The 20094-nt window shown below is 41.8% G+C and overlaps 1 long non-coding RNA gene across 1 annotated transcript in view; it reads right to left on the bottom strand.

Annotated features, from left to right (window-relative positions):
• Window positions 1-884: 884 nt before the first annotated feature.
• The window catches only part of LOC146829176 (uncharacterized), a 242139-nt gene continuing 222929 nt past the window's right edge, over window positions 885-20094 (bottom strand). Inside the window, exons 2-3 of the long non-coding RNA XR_014961925.1 lie at window positions 6219-6322; window positions 885-1250 (exon numbers count right to left, since the gene is read on the bottom strand). This is a non-coding gene — a long non-coding RNA (uncharacterized LOC146829176). The remainder of the gene's footprint in view (window positions 1251-6218; window positions 6323-20094) is intronic.

The raw sequence follows: 20094 nt of genomic DNA, 5'->3' as shown, positions 1-20094 counted from the left end.
TCCCCAAAGAATGACAGAGACTACCACTGCCATGGGGTCAGTGAGTCCACATCTATAACTACTCAGCCTACATCAAAATGGCACTGTGTTGCACAGTGGAGGCATCAGGCTGTAGTTAAAATGTGAAAGTGTGCAGCTGCTGACTACGCACACCTGAAATGGGATGTATGCAATTATTTCCATTAGTGCCACCCATATGCAAGGGCCTTAACCCACAGGACAGTGTCATCATTTGTGGCCACCATGACACATATCCATGGTGATTGTGGTATGGTAGGTCACCATTCATGCTTTGGTGTGTCCTCTAACATATTGCTGACAGTAAGGCTACGTAATTACTCCATACCTACACTCTGCATCAAGACGTTGTTGCTTGTGCATTGAAGTGGGTGTGCACATACAACACTGTGAACCTGGCAAATCATGATATGTATATGTTGCCAGTGTAAAATGAGGCAACTTTTTGGATGTGACATGTGGGTAAGTTGGTTGTTAGTGCATATGTAGACTGTTTTTCTGAGAGTGTGTTCCCATGCACATCCAATGTGGAACAATGTAAAGTCATCATACAAAGGGTGGCCTCTACTGTCAGCCACAAGTATGAGGCCTAGCACATGGCTAGCATCATGAGAGACACACACACAGCCATCACCCACTATCTACGTTTCCACACCATGGTCATTGCCGCTGGCAATGGAGGACTATCTGATACAGGTATTTGGTATGCACACTATTTCATTAGTAACAGATGATGTTCAATGCTGTTAAGTACACATTGCTACATACATAATCATTGTGACAAAGAGACATTTTATTTACAGATAGATGTACAATGTGTAATTTTTCATCAATGTTTCCTATGATGTTGAACAATCATGCTTCAGAAAAAAAGTATTGATGATATTGTCTCCCTGCCACATTGCTGCAACTGATTCTCCAGGCTGCTGAGTCTCCTCATCATCATTTTGCATTTCCTCATCCCCAATGATATCTTGCCATGGCACATTGATCCTGACACAGATTGTGCAAAATGCTGCAGACCAAGATAATTTTACAGACCTTGCAGGGGGAGTAGAACAATCTGCTCCCAGATACATCAAGGTTGCGGAAGCATGATTTCAGTACTCAGAATGTCTGCGCAATGGTGGACCTGGTGCCGCATCTGGGATGGTTGTAGGTCCACTGGGCTTCTGTTTGCAGAATCTTAACAGGAGTCATGACCCACAGCATCAGAGTGTAACCTTAGTCTGCTGCAAATAAAGGCAGTGTTGTATTAGTCAAGACTCATGATAAGAGCTAGCCCAACATTACTTTATATTCTGTTCTGTGTCCAGCTTGACTCATGCACCTTGCAAACTGTCATGAACTTGCTTTGAAATTGTGTGCTATACATGCAAGTTGGAATTGGCAATGGCCGACACAGAGATACACATACAAGTGTGCTGTCCTCTGAGATTCACTTAGCATTTGTCATTCAGCCAAGTGCCAATGCGATGCTGGTGATGATTTGTCACCAATGATTTTCCTTGCCATTGAGAAGGCACATGTCTCACAATCATCTATTGTGTCAATATACAGCTACTATAGCAAATCCTGAACTAATACCTGTCTGATTGGACACCAAGTAACAGTAGCTGGTGATTTGTCTTATTTCTGTCACACATATTGTGTATTGATACTCTTGGCAAATATTTGTTTATGTTTTCAGACATGGGAAGGATGATGGGTTATGTAAATATGGAACATGGTAGTGTACACACGGCAGTGCACAGAGTCCACTATGGTGACAGTACACAAGTCTAATTAGATATGTGGTAATGTTGTACTCTTCAGTGCAACAGGTAGACTGAGTACACTACAGTGCCACACGTCTTGGGGACAGTGCGGGCTATTTCTTCCACATGATTCCGTGTCTATGGTTGTGTGTCTGCACAGGCAGAAGCAGTGCAGCATATCTCCATGACAGTCACAATATTTCCCTGAGTACTGTATTGTTGGCTATCATATGGGATGTAGTTTGAGCATGAGGGGGCACCTTGCTACACATCCTGGCACTTTGGATGACTGTTGTAGTGGTTTCTGCACCAAAATGTATACATGTTGTGCACATTGGATGTGATGTGTGATGTAATGTGGAATTGTTGAGTTGATCAAGTGAGTTGCAAATATGCCCGTATTTCTCAGTTTAACAGATGTGAGATAGATCTTCATACCTCCTGGCCATGGGATTGACACATAATACACAGACTTGAGAAAGTTATTGTCTTCCTTCAAGAATGTTTTGGAAGCTGCATTGAACTATTGTTTACATATGTGAGGGTCTTTGACACAATTGATTGCACACATAGGGCCTCGTGTAGCATGTGTAGCCACTAGACATCAATGGACATGAAAAGGCTGAGCTAACCTGCATCTAACATGAAGTGATGGAATGTGCCTTCATTTGACGTACAGCAGATCCACAGTTTGTTCACATTCGCAAACTCACAAAGTAGTGACTAGTGCCAACACCCTCCCGTTGTGCCATAGTGCACATGTGAAAGCTTAGTGTCCAGACATGATGTCATGCTTTAAGGGACACATACCAGAACCTATTTAATACAATCTGTGCTATTCCCTCCTTCAATGTGTCATGCGGATTGCTGGACACATTGTAATTGGACAAGACTCTGAGACATGTGATTATATATCCTCTTTTTACCTCCCCTTTGGAGGCACACTACTTGCACACTGTTCCAGGGTCCCTGTACATAGGATGTTTATAAACTTGTGTGATCTTCATTGGTGTTAGATGGGAAAGGCCACCGTAAGGCCCATGGTAGACCTACTTAACGTAGGGTGAATGAAAGATGAACTTTGTTGTGGCTTCCAGTACTTCATACCTATGAGGCCTTGTACTATCATGCAGATATACTTAGCATTATGGGAAAAAATGAGAGAACACCGGGCCCAGTGTATATGATCTGTAAAACGCATGTCAACTCTAGACGGGCAAGTTGTCTAAACTAGAAATGCAATCATGAGTACAAATAAACAGTGAGAATATTTTTTGTGAATTACTTCGTTTTTAATATTCTAATTTCTCTTTTTTAGATATACAAAAATACATTTTTTGATAGATAAAAGATATTCATAATGAATGAAATGTCTCAATAATATTTATAACCACATGCATTCATTTCCATAGAGCAAAGGAGATACATATATCTGATGGTTTCATAACATTCAATGCCTACTAATATACATGATATAGCCTTATTACATCACTTATTATTTTTATACGATCTGATATTCAAATCTGTGTTAGGCATTTAGAATATTGATGGCTTGTTGACAAACAACGCGTTTCGGCTAAACCTTCGTCAGGTATCCGCTCATTGTGGTTAGCTAAATGAAAAAATATTAATAAACATCATTATAATCTTGAGTTGACCAGTCTAAAAACAAATCTATTACAATTAGAAACACAATTACATTACAGGTAGAATTAATTTAGTCTGAGGTTCTTGTACTATTGTCAGGCAATATAACTCAAATTAAACTATTAATTGCAACGGAACATAAATTTGCATAATGTTTCTGTACAGGTTAGAATAAGAAGAAAACAATTTTTTATAGAAAAGGGAAAGGATTGCTGTGTAAACCTATACTCAACTGGAGAGTGTAGAGATAGCAATAACAGTGATGACATCCAGCCAGGGCCACACACCGGTGTATAAAGTTAAAAAAACATGAGTGACTATAACACAATTTAATAAGGAAAATGTATTAATAGAACGTGAGAGTATTACTCTAGATCTAGGGTTAAGACTCTTAGGGCCTACCTTTTCAATATCTTGACGTAACTATCTTCAAGTGAATATGGCTGTAAATGATGTTATTCTCAATTATAGGAATGACTGCATTCATTGAAACAAAAGAGTAGGAAGAAAAACCTAATATTAGTTGCTCATGTTTATATAATGCAAAGTTGAGGTTTTTATTAATATCAATCAATCAATCAATCAGTGACACTTGTAAAGCGCGCTACATACCCGTAGGGTCTCAAGGCGCTTGGGGGGGGGGGAGGGGGGGGTGCCGCTACTGCTCGAACAGCCAGGTCTTCAGCTTCTTCCTGAAGGAGAGGTGGTCTTGGGTCAGGCGCAGGTCGGTAGGGAGGGAGTTCCAGGTCTTGGCGGCCAGGTAGGAGAAGGACCTTCCTCCTGTAGTCGTTCTTCGGATGCGGGGGACGGCGGCGAGGGCGTGGTTGGCTGATCAGAGGTGGCGTTTGGGAGCGTGGAAGTTGACTCGGCTGTTGAGGTAGCTCGGGCCTTGGTCGTGTAGGGCTTTGTGTGCGTGGGTGAGGAGGCGGAAGGTGATTCTTTTGTTGACGGGGAGCCAGTGAAGGTCTCTCAGATGTCCGGAGATGTGGCTGGTTCGTGGGATGTCGAGGATCAGTCTGGCTGAGGCGTTCTGGATCCGCTGGAGTCTCTTCTGGAGCTTGGCGGTGGTACCGGCGTAGAGGGCGTTGCCGTAGTCCAGTCGGCTGGTGACGAGGGCCTGGGTGACGGTCTTCCTGGTCTCGGTGGGGATCCACCAGAAGATCTTCCGTAGCATGCGTAGGATGTTGAAGCACGCCGAGGAGACGTTGTTGACTTGCCTGGTCATGGAGAGGGAGGAGTCCAGGAGGAAGCCCAGGTTGCGTGCATGGTCTGTCGGTTTGGGTGCGGTGCCCAGGGCGGGAGGCCACCAGGAGTCGTCCCAGGCGGAGGGTGAGGAGCCCAGGATGAGGACCTCCGTCTTGTCCGAGTTCAGTTTCAGGCGGCTGGTCGTCATCCACTCGGCTACCTCTTTCATCCCTTCGTGCAGGTTGGATCTGGCGGCGGCGGGGTCGTTGGTCAGGGAGAGGATCAGTTGGGTGTCGTCGGCGTAGGAGATTATGCTGAGGTTGTGTTTGCGTACGATGGCCGCGAGGGGGCTCATGTAGACGTTGAAGAGGGTGGGGCTCAGAGATGATCCTTGAGGGACGCCGCAGGTGACTTCGGAGGCCTCTGACTTGTACGGTGGTAGGCGGACTCTCTGTGTTCTTCCGTCGAGGAAGGAGATGATCCAGTCCAGCGCCTTGTCCTGGATTCCGATGCTGCTGAGGCACCGTACTAGGGTGCGGTGGCAGACCGTGTCGAATGCCGCAGAGAGGTCTAGGAGGATGAGGGCCGCTGTTTCTCCATTGTCCATCAGGGCTCGGATGTCATCGGTGGCGGCGATGAGGGCGGTCTCGGTGCTGTGATTGGCTCGGAAGCCGGACTGTGAGGGGTCGAGGGATCCGTTTGTCTCGAGGAAGGCGGCCATCTGCTTGTTGACGGTCTTCTCGATGACTTTGGCTGGAAACGGGAGGAGCGAGATGGGGCGGTAATTCTTGAGGTCGGTGGGGTCCGCTGTAGGTTTCTTTAGTAGGGCGCTGAGTTCGGCGTGCTTCCAGCTCACAGGGAAGATGGTGGTGTCGAAGGAAGTGTTGATGATGTCTCGCAGGTGGGGTGCGATGACAGCGTCGGCCTTGTTGAAGACGTGGTGAGGGCAGGGGTCGGTCGGTGATCCGGAGTGGATGGAGTTCATCGTGCGGATGGTGTCTTCGGTGCTGATCGGGGTCCAGGCGTGGAGGGTGGTGGTGGGGGGTGGTTGTTCGGTCGTGGTGTGCGTTGGTTGGTTGTTGAAGCTGTTATGTATGTCCGCGATCTTGTTGTGGAAGTATGAAGCGAGGGAGTTGCAGAGGTCTTGCAACTCCCTCCCTTGGTCAATATATACCTACTTCGAGAATATTCTTATTCTCTTTCTCTCTGCTGAGCTGGTATAGCGAGTGTAGCTAGGCTTCTTTATCAGTGTTCTTCAATAGGCTTCAACCTAATATTAATAATAAAAGCAAAAGAACAGGAACATGGCTAAATACTAGTCGGATAATATCTGTTAAATGTAAGCAAAGTTACCATATAGGCCTTTAATTAACTCGCTTACTAAATTATATTAAAACGGCTATTTATGCAGATGTGGGCAAAGAGATTGTTACCTTTTTGTAGTCATTCATAGTTTCTATTTTGAATGTTTTAGTTCTTCTTCGAAAAAAGAGAGATCACAATAACCTCAAAAAATGATTTGCCTAAAAATGTTAAATAGATAAACATGTAATCTGTATCTTAAGAGGCAAATATTCCTTATATAGCTACAAATTCCAAATGTCTACTGACCTTATGGTAATACGAGAAAACGATCCGCTTTGGACTTAGTTATTAAAGATACTGATTGAAGCTCCTTCACGATATCTCTGCATCAGTCAGAAGGATAAATGCAACTAGGGAAAAGACAAAAGGATACCAATATAAGCATAAAGCACTATATCTTGATGCTAGCTCATGTGGGTAAACTGAGGTCAGTGACAGTGATGAACATGATAATAAACTAAGTAAACTATAATACTCTACCTATGCTTACCGTGTATGATATAACTTGTTTGCATGCCTTTTTAAGATAAAATGTGGTGCGTTGCCATTCAATGAATTATTAGCACCAATATAGACCAGCGTGTCTGTTTTGTTATATAGCTAGTAGAAATGTATAAAGTACCATAATTTATTAAAATAGCAAGTGGTTGTACACGAATATGGTGCAACCTGTCTGTTTTTATATTGCTAGTAAAGCTAAACAAACCGCCAGGTTTTCTATTGCTTGGAGTTAAGAACTCAAAAATTGATTTATTACTGAAGCGTTTTGATCACTCGAGCCTGTGTATTATTCCGAGCGTATGCATGTTTAATGGTCACATTTGACCGTTAGTAATTTCTAGGCCTGGGCTAAATTTCCGTTCCGCTCGCGGAAATTGTGATAATTTGACATTTTTGCGTTCCGCGGAGAGCGCGAAAATGTCAAAATTTCCGCATTCCGCAGCTTAGCGATAATTTGTTTCTTGCTCGCGCTGTAAAATAATACATTCTCGCGCGCGCGCGATCGCCTTACCTGAATCCCCGCGTTCGCCGACAAGTTTTCCCGATCCGGTCGCGTTCTCCACGAGATGTTGGATTGTTGGTAGCCATTTGCGCTGTCTCGCGACAGTTCGCGCCCGCAGTAACGTCATGCGTCGCGCGATCACGTCTTTTTTCTCGCGATCATGCACCGCGAGAAGAGTGAAAACAAGATGGCCGTGCCCGCGAGCACCCGCATGGGTAAGTTGGTGAGCCGCGACCACGCAGAAAATACCGCGAACGGGCGGGAAAAAAACTTCCGCATCTTCGCGATATTTCCGCGTGTTTGCGGAGATTTTTAACATTTTTGCGATAATTTGCGAAAGTCGCTTTCGCAGATTCCGCCCGCCCCTAGTAATTTCGCTAATGCACTTTACCTCTCCACTATAGTGTGTTTACCGTTTGTTAACACACATATGAACCAACATATGTGTATTTGTGTGTAGCTGTTAAAAATATATTGGTCGCCATAATTTGTTAAAAATGTCAAGTGGTTATCAAGGATTATAATGCAACCCTTCTGTTCTTATAGTGTTAATATAGTTATACAGAGCGCCATGCCTGATGTAAATAAAGGCTGGAGGCTTAACAATCCATTTACGATTACAGCGCTATGAACGCCCGAAGCAGCGTATTATTCCAAGCGTGAGAATATAAACAGTCGCATACTGCCATCAGCAGATTCGTTAGTGCGTCAGACCTATCCACTCTGGTGTGTTTAATAGTCACGTCTACCCATAAGCAGTTTCAAGAATGCAATCAACTTCTATACTGACGCTGGGCCAAAAGAACAATCCCAAAGTAATTACTGTATCGGTAAGGGCTCGTGTTAAAATAGCGGACGCTAACCTGCCTTAAAGTAACCCAACTGTCGGCGCCATTAATGTTCACTGGAAAAAGGTCTAAATAACGTATTGATAGTTAAAAGTGACTGTTGACACAAAAATGTGTCTTACCTTCCAGCAACGCAGGTATTTCGTGTTCGTCTTGGAGTCAACTAACAAGCCAGGTGGGATCGCATCAGTTCTATTTATATGCTCATGTCGCCTGTTAAGTAATGGAAACCATCATAGAAATGGGACTAAAAGGATAAAAGGATTAACCTTGAACACGGGCGCCACCTTGAATTGCCTGCATTACGCCTAAGCAGGCTGACTTATGTTTTGGAAACTACTCATCATGGCTCCATTATGTTGATCCCTAGTGTAATTGCCTAAAAGATATGAATCTTTTTATTAGATATTATATGGTTAATATGGACTAATCCATCTTGCTTACAGGGATAGTAGCCTAGTTCCTATTGACAGCGAAGTGAAAGTCTATAGTTTAGTGTATTATTTATTCATTATTGAGCTAATTGCTTTTTTTAATGGCTTGGTCCCAAGGTATTTTTTGGTTAAGCCCTTTCACTGATGTGCCCAAAATGAAAATCCAATAAACTTCTCTTAACTTCCTAATCTTATCTGTGGTGGTGCCCTGTTTGTGGTAAATTTTCTCCAAAATATACCATTGCATGGCTTCAGGTGCATGCCCTTTCTCCACATAATGAAGTACCATAGGCACTGTTAATTTCTTCGCTCGAATTGCTGATCTATGTTCTATCAGTCTTTTATTGAGACTTCTACCTGTTTCGCCCACATATCCCAGTTGACAAGGACATATGATTAAAAAAACTACATCAGTTGATTTGCAATTATTTAAACTCTTGGGAGATATAAGTTGACCACTGAAAGTGACTGTAGATGCTTCAAAGGCAGTGTCACAGGATTTACAGGTGGTACATTTAAAATTTCCGACCACTGCTTTATTGTTCTCCATACTTGTCTGTAGAAATGTGTTGGTGGTTTTAATCCTTGAGTTGACTACATGATCCTTTAAACTTTTATTACGTCTGTATGCAAATAAAGGTTTAAGAATAGGGTTTCTTTCTGTGGACATGTCTATATTTAAAATTTGCCAACTGCCTGACGAATGAGATCATTAAGCATCGAATGTCGTGTGACAAAAACCAGGAATGGGTCCTTTTTAACTTTGATGTTGGTTAACAGATGCTGCCTGTCAAAAAAATGTATTTTTGTATATCTAAAAGAGAAATTAGAATATTAAAAACTAAGTAATTCACAAAAGAAATTCTCACTGTTTATTTGTACTCATGATTGCATTTCTAGTTTAGACAACTTGCCCGTCTAGAGTTGACATGCGTTTTATAGATCATATACACTGTGCCCGGTGTTCTCTCATTTTTTCCCATTGAGTTATTTCCCTGCCTGGGTCTAGTATCAGTTTTGTAGGGGCCCGCTCTTTTCTCAAATTGACATACTTAGCATTGCCACATTTACATGATTTGGGTAGCTGCTGCAACAGAGCATCATGATTGATGATACTTCATCAACCCAGTTGACTTATACATGTGGGCCACAGTGGCTTAGGCGGTGTTGACAATGCCACTTCTAGAAAATGTGTTGGTCATATGCTATATAGTATGGAACAAGTATATTGGGTCACACCAACAACTTATGCACTGTCTCATTCAACCGAAGACTGATATGTCAACTTATTTGTACATGATTGAGTGCCTTGTGGTCTGTCATGTGCTTGGGATGTACTTACTAACAAGCAGGCCATTCCCATAGGTCCCATTCTTGAAATGCTCATTAATGGTAAAATGCCAGGAGATGAATGATTCATGTGCACTGCCCGGGTACTTGGCAAGGATGCTGGTGAAAAGGTCCCTGCACTGTGCGGCAGGCACCATGAGGTTGTTGTGTTAACTGTATGAAGCCGTTGATGTGTCTGATCATTGAAGAAAAAACTTCTTGTAGCATACCACTTAAAGTTGGCAGTGAAATTCCACAAGATACTGCAACAGTGTATTGAAGTGATCCTGTGGCCACAAAATAGAGCACTGCTGTTACTTTGACTAGGTGTGTTACTGATGTGAGATTCCTATTGTGAGGCAGAAGAGTTGGCTAAAGCTGATGACATAAATCAATGAGAGTTTTCCTATTTAATGTGATTTTTATGAGCATATCCCGTTCTTCCATGATGTCAAGGTCTGGAATTGTAAATTAAAACATTGCAAGAAGTTTATAAATTATGTATGGGTTCTAATGTATTAGAAAAATATGTAGAACAAATCTTTATTCAAATTTACCCAAATACTTGTTTCTGATTTGTGGGTTTCTTTCTTTTTTGTAAATAAACACAAATTGTGAAAACCATTACCTACATGGAATTTATTTAAGAATACACAATCTTTTTAGTTCTAACTTTGTAAAATGTATGATGGAACCAAAAAAGTGAACAAATAGAGAAAAGAAATGCAACACCAGTCTTTGAATTATTTTTGTGGAGATTTCATTTAACAAAGCCACATACACTAAAACAGGTTGGGAACAAAAACATTTTTTTTAATTAAAAGGTCAAATATGGTGAATGAAGCTATTAGTGTAGCTCCCAAATTGTTTAAACTCCAATGTATAACATACACCTGTTATAAAAAAAGGTAAATATGTCCAGAAAAATATTCCACAGCCTGACTGGTATTCACCTACTGTAGGAAATTAGGTTCTGCGTTTCTTGCTGGTGGTGGTGGAGGTCTTGCCATTCTCTCCTTGTGGTCTGAATGAAGTTCTCCTCCTGAGGGGGACTGCAGAATCCACAGTCACAGGGACTAAGGTGGGTGCAGTTGTTTCCTCTTGTGGCAAGCCTCGCTTTCTGTGGCTGGGGCAGATATAGAAGTCCCAGATGTTGGTGGACCACAGAAAGAGGAAGATGTTGCTGGAAAAACTCTGAACATATGGGTAAAACAATCCTGCAGCACCCCAGTCGGGGAGCCAACATTTGAGTTTCTATTTTCCATTTGAACATTGTGCTCTATCTGCACTTGCTTCATCTCCAGGAGCTTTGTATGGGCCTGGTGCATCATGCCATGGGACTGATTAAGGAATCCCAAGACTTGGTCAATGGTGGCCTGGGTGACAATAAATCCAGTGGCCTCAATTTGCTGGCCCACAGATTCCCTACCCCTACCCCAATTACCCTGTGCCCTTGACCCCAGTGTGGCACATACCACTGGTTCCTGGCTAAAATGGGGTTGGTGGTGTTGGATCAACAGAAGCCAGGACTTTGACTTGGGGCACACGATTGGGGTGATGTCCCTTTGGGCACAGGAATTGGATGTAACCAAAGGCTGAGTTGTGGAAACAGCTGGGGTGGGAGGTGGAGATGTGGGTTGAGTTAGACTCACTGCATCTGTCTGCCCAGTCATCATTCAGACTTGTATAAGTGGACTCCTCACTGAAGGCTTGTTCCTGGCCTGCAGTGGAGGTATTCTCAGTAGCAATGGCAGATGGTTGTCCATGTACTATGGATTTTGAACCTATTATAAATAACAATTACAAATATATTAAAAATCTTGATTATTCATGAAATGATCTAGAAGCTAAAAAATTAAGCAACCTAAAAGGGAAAAGGGAATTAATATAATGAACACACTGTAGTATTATAATACATTTCAGAAACAGTCTAAATTACACACAAAACTACTCTAATAAGCCTGTAAAAATATGTCCTGCTTTGGAAAAGAAATTTGGAAGAATACATACTATTTAGCAAACATTCAACACAACACAGTAGAATGGTAAAATGCTAAATAAATCATTCCGAGGCCTAGCAGGGTAAAAATCTGAATATTAAGCTCCTTTGAAGGATAATATAAACATTGCAAAGTACATTTATTATCAGAACAACTTATATACAGCATACAACATAGCATACATTTACATTTTTAGACAACCTACTTTGATTTATGAAACAAATAACATCAATTCAATAACATAACAAATAAGTTTCAACGTACAAAATTAAACAAAAAATGACATTTAAAAACAATAGCATAAAATAGAGCTTGATAAATACATAACACTTTAACATTTGTGAAAAAAAGAGAGAATGACCATAATAACATTGCAATATTATTCTTACAAAACAAAAACAAAGTATTGTGGTAGTTGTAGTCATTTCAATTACACATTAACAACACTTGCAAAATTGTAAGTTAATTATTCCTAGTAAAATATTTGCAGTGTAAGTGAGCAGACATTTGCAATATGAAACACATATATGAAATTTGTTATTTGGTGAAAAATAAATAACTTCAATGAATTTAAACAGATATTGAAACCTGTAATCTTCAGTACAACAACATAGATTGTAACAAACAAGAAACAAGGCACAAACAAAAAAAATGAAACGTGAAGAAAAGTACACATATTGACAACACATATTCACAATCAGTAAAACAAGAGAAACAACAATATTGCTACAAAATTCCCCCCAAAAATAAACAAATTTATATATGGGTTTATATGTTTAAAAAAGGTGAAAATACATTATCAAAAAATCAAAGGAGGGAGTGAAGAGGAAAAAAGGTATAATCGTCCTCCTCTTGATACTGTTATCCAACATAGGGATTCTACCATTTATTATGTGAATATATATGCACCCATGTGTGTGCTGCAATTTTTATTTTTATTTGAAATGTTTAGTCATACGTGAAAAATGGTGCAAAAGGATCAGAGCTCCTTCTCTCAATTTGTGGGAAGGGCAATGTTTCAAAAAATTGTAAAATACCCCTCACACACTGAAACCTGATTCAGTGTCATGCATAATCATTGGGGTCTTCCCACCCCTCTACGGGACGGGGCGTGCTACGACTTACGTAGACGCAGGAGCACTTTATTTAGTGATTGGTGAGTATGTGTAGTGCGTGGGATCATGGGATTGTGAAAAGAAAATGTGAGATGGTTAAAAAGTCTCTGGCTAGTGGAACGAAAATACTTTATTGTCTTCCCTGGCTAAGAATAGTAAAAGTGGGGAGGTGTAGATGGTGTACTATAATGAGTCACCTCCTACAAGGTCGACATGTTTCAGAAGCCATCCCCTTGGCTTTCTTCCTCAGGACCAAAAAACCAATCCCTGTTACATCTCAATGGGTGATAGAATAAATGTACATATGCCTGATAGTCACAAACACTGTCCTATGTTCCCTGTTATGGGAGTAGAAAAATATACCACTTGTATATCTTAAGAACTTTAGAATTTTATCAGTATCGCTCCATGAGCTCACACGAGCGGTGTAGGGCGCCTTCAAATAGACAATGCTGGAAGCAGTGCGATCACCAAAGGAAGTACCTTCTCGTAGCTCGTCGGAACCTCCACGACGAGCCGCGAGAAGGTACTTCCTTTGGTGATCGCACTCCTTCCAGCATTGTCTATTTCAAGGCGCCCTACACCACTCGTGTGAGCTCTAAGATATGTCTTTGCTGCACAAATTGAGTTGATATTATGTACCTTTCTCCATTTGTGGCACAATAAGCTATCACTCAATCCCAGGATCTCATGTCACTAATGATAAAAGGTATCATTGGGCAATTGTGTACTCCCTATTTCATCACTTGAATGCAGGATAATAAAGAAGAAAAGTAACAATGGGTGAGTCTAGAAGGTCAGTGGGCATGTGCAGTGCCCCCTTCCTCACATTCCACCACTTGTCACCAGACCATTTCAATACATTACCCTAAGCTTCCAACACCATTTTCGGTTCAGACAACTTGGATTAAGCTTTTCTACCCACAGTTCCCTGACACACCTTAACAAACATCCCTTTTTCAAACTTTTTGCCACTTCTTTTTATCTTTCATTGTTTCTTCACATATCGATTTTGTTATTTCTCTACTCTCTCATCCTCTTCTACACTGGTATCAACGTTCAGAGGTGATCTTGATAAGCCATCTGCATTGATATTTCTTGCACCAGGTACATAGTTGATGAGAACATCGCTTTTTCTTTAAAGCATGCAGAACAGAACATGAACTCTCTTAACGAAATGATGCACAAACTTGGAGCAAAATTCTGCTAGGCCCAAAAATGACTGTAACTGTTCCTTATCCTGGAGAGAACGTGCTTTTCAAATCACTTCCACCAAACTGAGTTTGGGCTTAACACCTTCATAAGTCAAAGTGTGTCCCAAGTACTCTACTTTCACCATGCCAAACTTACAAGTTCTCCAGATTAATGGTAAGACCTGCCTTTTCCAATCTTTGCAACACATCCATTCAAACTCATTTGTTTTGTTCCTTGCTTACTCCCCAGACTAATGCATCATCCTGAAACACAAGTACATTTGAAAATCTGTGCAAAGCACACTGCATTATCCTCTGGAATACTGAAGCCAGACGAAAAAATATGCAAACGAATAGGTACACCCCTTTGCGTGTTATGAAAGACATCAAATGCCTGGAATCAGGGTGCAACCGTACCTGATGGTAAGCACTGGGCAAATCTAGGGTAGTAAAACATCTGCCTCCAGTCACAATCATTAGCATCTCGTATATCCGTGGAAGGGGATGATGATCTATCTATATGCATGTGTTCAAATCCCTGAGGTCAACACACATGCGTATATTGCTATTGGATTTTTTAGCAATAATGTTTGGACTCAAACATTTGGAGGCCTCTATCAGTTTGATCACACCCTCATTGCACAGCCCCTGCAGTTCCTCCCTTAACAGTCCCCTCATACCAAGCAAGACATTCCGCACTATGTGCACCTTGCTGCAACACACCCCTTTTTAGAATAATTCTATGTTCAAATTAATTTAAACATCCTTAACTTTTTCCAAATAAATTTGGAAACATCCTGATCCATTCACCCATTCCATGAGACAATATAAGCAATACCTGCTTAGGATGATTTAGGTCCAATATCATCCCCAAAGCATGCTGCTCTTCCATCCCAATAGAGTCCTTTCTTTTTCGACCACATAAACCTTGACTTCTGAAATTCTAACTCAGTAAAGAAATATCCAACAACTGGCTATTTGTTTCCGCAATGACCTGTGGGCTCTACATCCGTGGAACACTGTGTATTTACTCAAACATTCGCATACGGATTGGTCTATTAGTGTGCATGGCAAACATGAATCTACCCAAAGTTGTAGCTCTTTACCATTCAACCTTTGCATTTTGGAGGATGATACACGTCACCTACCCCATTAGAGCTGGTCGTAAGTTGTGGTTCCATACCACACACCACTAACACTACAACGTCATCTTCTTCACTCATACACAACCCCTCTTTGTGAAATGATGCTTTCACTGCTACTAAACACCTGTGGACGGCTCTGGCTCATCCTTATTATTTTTACCACATTAAACTTCTAGAGTGTGACAGCAGTGTCCACCCCCTCGGAGCAACCCATGTTGTGAGGAAATGCTACACAACCAGTAGGTCTCAATTCCAGTTACTTTCCTGAATGTACGTCTTTTCCTTCTGAATGTTTGTGTGCACTCAAGTGTGACTCAGACTTGACATTTATCGGCCATCACTATCACTTTTAGGCACAGTTTTGTCACAGATCCGCAGAATAATTTGGAATGCGGTGGGTTGCTATTACCAGACACTCGAATTTCTAGTCTTTTTTGTAAAATAGTGCATGATCTTTGCTCCCCACCTGGGCTATGCCATTGTTCCGTTTTCATTATATTGCAGAATGTTGTCAGGTGACCACTTTTCTGTGAGTTTGAAATCCAAGCTTACTTTGCATGTCATAGCATGCATGGGAGTTCTTTTTGGTCCTGACGCAAGCCAAATTGACCCATAGGGCTACTGAGTAAGGATGACTGAAACATATAGACCACTCGTTTCTCATAGATCTCCATCACTGTTTTACAACTTGCCTAGGGCCTCCATTATTAAAATATCTCTAGAGATAGGAGACCCTGAGTCAATTTGAAACCACTTACACCTGCACTGCACACAAGAAATCCCAGCTCCACTGTAGTCAGGCTTTGAAGCACACCCTGGAAAGCATTCAGAAACCGGGGTATGAACACGATTAAGCATGTCACCAACTAGGATGGTGAGTGAGGGTTCTTTTAAAAAACAAACCTAGGTTTCCTAACTCACCTGTTCTTGAGCTAGAGACCCTAAAAATATCTTCGGTTAGATAGGTAGAAAACTTGTTCCATTTTGTTTTGTTGATTTAGTTTAGGGAAGACGGATGAGTTCCCCTCTCTCTCTCTCTTAGGTTTATTGTGTGATGCTTCCTGATTATTCACCAAATTGACTGCTCTCTCAGAACTTTAATTTGCAGACATCCTATACACTCTAAAGAAATGTCCTATTTTATTACATTTGTAACATTTAATCTTGGCTGCAGGACAATTGCTCTCTTCATCTATGTGTTTGACGCTTTTACACCAGTAGCATAGTTCATAGTTCCTTTTCTCTCAAAGTCTTGAGATTTCACCTTCTTACTATCAGCATCATTAGTTCTACGTGTGATTCTTTTCACAACATTCACATCTCGCACCCTCCTTCGTTCCACACCTCCCATAGATGTTGAGCTGCCTATATCCCTAACATACCGTGAGGTGTTCTCCATATGTCTAGTGACAGCTATAGTTTTTTATAATGTGGGATCTATCTGCCCTAACAAATTCTCCTTGATATTCAGATTACTCGTTTTTTTGTTCTCTTATAATTTCATCCAGCAGATCTCTAAATTTGCAATAAATAGCCAACCTCCTAAGCGCAGCAGCATACTGTTAAATCATCTCCCCCTGCATTTGGGCATGGGGAAAAAAATGGTGTCTTTCGACCACAATGCTCACCTTTCTCCAATACTTCTCCTGCAATGTCTTTAAAGCACTTTCAAGTTCATCATCCTCCACAGTAACAGTACCCACATCTACAAATCTACTTCCACTATAGGCCTTGACAGGGTTCTGAGAACTTACCTGCCTTCCACACTCAAATTGTGTTTTAAAATGGCCAACTTTCTTTAAGCGATGAATACATTCCCTCCTATAGCTTCCAAGTATGTTTCGTACATGGAAGCCCAGGTTCCTTTAAAATGGTGGAGGCGCGAGTATAGATTGCGTTACCATGACTGTTGATAGGGAAAATCCCTAATTATTAACTTTAGCCCTACTTCCCTTGTCAGCACTGTTTGTTAAACCCCTATCGCATCTATTCACTACATTCAGCCCAAAATAACATGAAAGGACAGAAACACTCAGGTCGGCATTCCAGTTTTTCAATTTCCCTGGAATCAACCTCACATCCTTTAACTACAAGGTCAGTGGTGTAGTGTTCACTGCATAGTTCAGGGCGGAGTAAAGTCTCATCTAATGGAGCTCTCTAGCTGAGCACCCCTCTTCCGGTTCCTTGTTGAGAGAACCCTTCTTTCATTAAAGACCTTAGCAAAGTTCTGCGTAAAAGCATGCCGTCCTCCCAATAAACTTGAGGCTAGATCCACGACTTTCATCTCTTTATGTACTTCAAAGGGCTGCACTGTCAAAGAGCACCTCTCTCAGAAAATTGGCTCATGCCAGTTGCACTGTCAAAGAGCTGCAGTCTTACAAATTGGCCTACACCTCTATTGCTCACATTTGTTTCCTTAGCTGGCTTGCGCATCATGCGCTTACTGCTAGAACCTCCCGAGGCTCATTATCTGCCTCTGGCCTCCTCATGCATCATGAGCACAGCTTCCCAACACGTGCTTTCGATTGTAAACACCTTGGGGCTCATGCAGCTCAAGCTCCTCATGCAATAATTTTGCCGGGCACATGTGCCAACCAACATTCTGCATTGCTATGGCAGATCAATGTGCATCAGCTCCCTTGCACTACTAACGGCGTAGCACTCTTGCTGGGACAATTACCTCATGCACCAGTCACCAGGATTTGTGCTTAAAACCCACAAGTTTCATACCAATCTGTCCATACCTGCTTCAAATTCTCTCACAGGTCACAACTTCTTATGAACAGCCTCTCAAAGTCTCGGAACCTATGGCCAGGACTCGTATGAAATTTCACAACACGGCAGATCCTCACTGAATTCTTTAAAAATGTAATTCTTCTCCACAATGTCCTCTTCTTTCAGTAGCCCAACCTTGTTGCCAATTTAGGAAAACAGCACCCAGGACTTGAATTTGAAGAGAGTTTATTAAGTTCCATACAACAATGCCTGACATGTCCCTGCTCCTCAGCAACTGACTGTCAGCTCCCACATTCTCAGAATCCAAATTCCAGAAGTAGAAGCAGCCCAATTACTGGGAAACATATTGCAGAACATAGCATGAACCCTATCCAATTCACAAACCGTAGCCACTGCAGCCTCAAGAACAAGGTCACTGATATGTCTTTAATAAGGAGCTGTTTGAAATACTTTTTAGAGATATCTCAAAAGCCACATTGAACATATATACTGTCAACACTCACTCTGCTTTGGGCTGTGCTACTGTGCCAAGCCTGTCATCTACAACAAGTTAGTCTGGTGCCACTACCATGAGGCACACACAGATCTTCCTTTACTGCCCACAATGCACTGAATCCATGTTAAAAGATTGGCTGCTCTGTATAGTTCTCTAAATGAAAGTGCAGTTTTTCAATAAATTACCTCCCCAACCATTGTTGCTGCTGTGACATCCTAACCATGTCGCTCAAACTCTTAAAGTTTCCGAGTATTTTAAATCTTTTACAGTTGTGTGTCTGAACCACATTCTGAAGGATCTCTTCAAACTGCAGATGTGGTGTTTCTTTCATGTGCCTGGAAATTGGCTTGGCCCTCTCTTGGTATTCCCAAACACTAGTCTTGAGGGATACCTCCTCTCAATCTACTTAGCTGAGGCCGTGACTGATGCAGAACTGTAAGTTACGAGATTGAAGTAGCTGCAACGTCTGATGGTGCCTATAGGCATCCATTCTAAATTAAGTCCTGTCAATTCGGTCGAGGTGGTGGGCTCACTTAATGTTTAATTTCTTTTTTTACTGAATGGAAAACTTTTGTACATATGTACATACCTTTTCCACAATGATCATGAACATTGCTAAGGATGCACAGAGATATATTTTGTGATTACTAACTGCTACTATTGTTAGAGTTTTTCATGGATGAACACAAACACAATTTATATTTCTGAAGATTGTGCTTGCAAATGAAGGGTGCCAGCATCCAAGATGCCCATTTAGAGCAAGAAGGGCAACTCCAAAAACTTCTTAATTTTCTTTTCTTTTGTCTCCAAGACATGTCTGGGGAAATCCAAAGGATTCCTGATTAAGCATAACCAGCTGCACAGAAGCATATGCCACAACAGTGCTTAACTATGAAGAAATCAATAGATATCCTTTGCAGAAGGGAATCTTGGGAGTGAGTACCTACTCTTGCAAACTTCCAGTGACTGCACTGGTATTGTGTTGTTTCTGGTTTTCTGGATTATATCAATTTTTACAATAACCGAGTGTTCAAAACTGGTATATAGTTTTTCATATCCAGGACAATTGTATTTTTCTTTGTATTGTACAGACAAGATATCTTTTTGCAGTTTCCTACTGGAACCCGGCCCCGCCTACATTCGAGAGCCGGCAGTTCTTTAGGCACACACTGAAGCTGCCTCTAGCCACCGGGTCTCACCGGCGGAGGGTTAGGTGTCAACGGTAGAATCCCCGTTGTCCAGGTGAGCGTGAGTCCATGCACGAACGGCCCTTTCGCCGGTTACCATGTTATTGAGATTCCTACGTTGGGTGACATACGGCTAATATGGCATTAATTAAGTGCCGGATACCAATATTTACCACAAGTACGAGCCGGTTAATCAAAGAAAATATTCTTTCCCCCCCCCCACACTGTGGTGTCCCTTGACTAGATTTTTACAGGGTCCGTCAAGGTTCTTTGGGTTCTGACAGTGTTGGGGTTCGTGCTTGTTTATTCCCAGGCTCGGGAGGTTCACTTCCATCACGCTGCCTCCCCATCCACCCTCCCTGTTTGTTGTTTCACCATAGGTATTTTCCTTCGTGTCCGCTACCAATTGGTGTATTTTTCATCTATTTTGTCCCCATAGGACACTACATCATAGGTGTCCGTTGCTCCACTGGCAACTGCTGAGGTCTGAGTCCTACAATTGTAGGTGAGTCCACGCACCACTTTCCTCACGACTAGTTTGAGTCCTGTTTTTAAGTTTTGTATTAACAACTCGTTGTAAGCATTTCATGAAACTTTGGCACTCTAGTATTGCAACAATGTGAAGCATGAATGTTC

The sequence above is a fragment of the Triturus cristatus genome, chromosome 5_2, assembly GCF_964204655.1.
Source record: "Triturus cristatus chromosome 5_2, aTriCri1.1, whole genome shotgun sequence".
Lineage (NCBI taxonomy): Eukaryota > Metazoa > Chordata > Amphibia > Caudata > Salamandridae > Triturus > Triturus cristatus.
This window is presented reverse-complemented; position numbering and strand designations above follow the sequence as displayed.